Source organism: Leptonychotes weddellii, unplaced genomic scaffold (assembly GCF_054177405.1).
Source record: "Leptonychotes weddellii isolate Sample4059 unplaced genomic scaffold, ASM5417740v2 HiC_scaffold_14607, whole genome shotgun sequence".
Classification (NCBI taxonomy): domain Eukaryota; kingdom Metazoa; phylum Chordata; class Mammalia; order Carnivora; family Phocidae; genus Leptonychotes; species Leptonychotes weddellii.
Genome location: NW_027726912.1, coordinates 1499 through 3016, shown reverse-complemented (window position 1 = coordinate 3016; position 1518 = coordinate 1499). Strand labels below are relative to the sequence as shown.

General features: G+C 44.6%; 1 pseudogene; it reads left to right on the top strand.

Annotated features, from left to right (window-relative positions):
* Positions 1–313: 313 nt before the first annotated feature.
* LOC115937388 (U6 spliceosomal RNA) lies at positions 314–407 on the top strand (annotated as a pseudogene).
* The last annotated feature ends 1111 nt before the right edge of the window (positions 408–1518 follow it).

The window sequence follows — 1518 nt, the reverse complement described above, 5'->3', positions numbered from 1 at the left end:
AGTCCATAATAGCATTGTTATTCCTTGTTTTTTCCACCCCAAAATTCTCTGATTACAAAGTGTTATTAAAAGAACTCCCTCCTGTGGTCACTTCGGCAGCACGTATACTAAAAATTGGAACAATACAGGGGCACCTAGGTGGCTCAGTCGTTAAGCGTCTGCCTTCAGCTCAGGTCATGATCCCAGGGTTCTGGGATTGAGCCCGGCATCGGGCTCCCTGCTCTGGGGGAAGCCTGCTTCTCCCTCTCCCACTCCCCCTGCTTGTGTTCCCTCTCTTGCTGTGTCTCTCTCTGTCAAATAAATGAATAAATAATCTAAAAAAAAAAAAAATTGGAACAATACAGAGAAGATTAGCATGGCCCCTGCTCAAGGATGACACGCAAATTCATGAAGCAGTCCACTAAAAGAAAAGAGCTCCCTCCTTTCTTAGTACTTAGCTACCATTGGGGTGCCTCAGCGGCGCAGCCAGTGAAGAGTCCAACTCTTGATTTCAGCTCAGGTCTTCATCTCAGGATTTTGAGTTCAAGCCCTGTGTTGGGCTCCACGCTGGGTGTGGAGCCTACCTAAAACTAAATAAATAAAAATAAAGGGGTGACTCTTAGAGGAAAACTTAATAGTTTTTAATTTAACAAGATATAACTGATAAGGTCCCTACCTTACCAGCCTGTGACAATAAAATGGCATCATTTCTGTGAATAATAGAATTTATGACACACAAGTTACATCTTGACCGTTCTTGCCGGGTTTATCACAGACTTTTGTGACCTGCCAAGAAAGCTTATGTGTTCTACAAGCCATCTCGTGCAGTGTCCACAGTGCTTGCCACTGCGGCCAGTTGTCCTTGCTGCCACACTTGAGAGTCCTAAGGGTTGGCTCTCACCAGCTCGCTACTGGTTTTTCTCTTCCCATTCTGATTCCCTCCCAAAGTCCATGCTGTGTTGTCTCCTAAATCTCCACTGAGCACTTAGGGGTAAAGAAAAACACAAGCTTGGGGCGCCTGGGTGGCTCAGTCGTTAAGCGTCTGCCTTCGGCTCAGGTCATGATCCCAGGGTCCTGGGATCGAGCCCCGCATCGGGCTCCCTGCTCTGCGGGAAGCCTGCTTCTCCCTCTCCCACTCCCCCTGCTTGTGTTCCCTCTCTCACTGTGTCTCTCTCTGTCAAATAAATAAAATCTTAAAAAACAAACAAACAAAAAAAAACCTTAAAAACCAGATACAAGATCTGGAAGCTTATAGAAACCATAGACTGTGCCCATCCCCATAGATTCTACTCTTCAGCCACCTTTTAGTTGCCAGCCTGCTCTGGTGTGGCTGATAACATTTCTCTCACAGAGGGGAATGTAAATATAAATGGGATTTCTATTTAGTTAGTCAACAAATGAAAAGTCTATCACATGCTAGGTAACAGAATTTACCCAATATACCTCAACCTGGTACATCGTTTTCTGCTAGAACACAGTATAACAGAAAGTTCTAAAGTGTCCTTTAATCTTTAGTTCTTTCCAATTTTTGTCTGTATC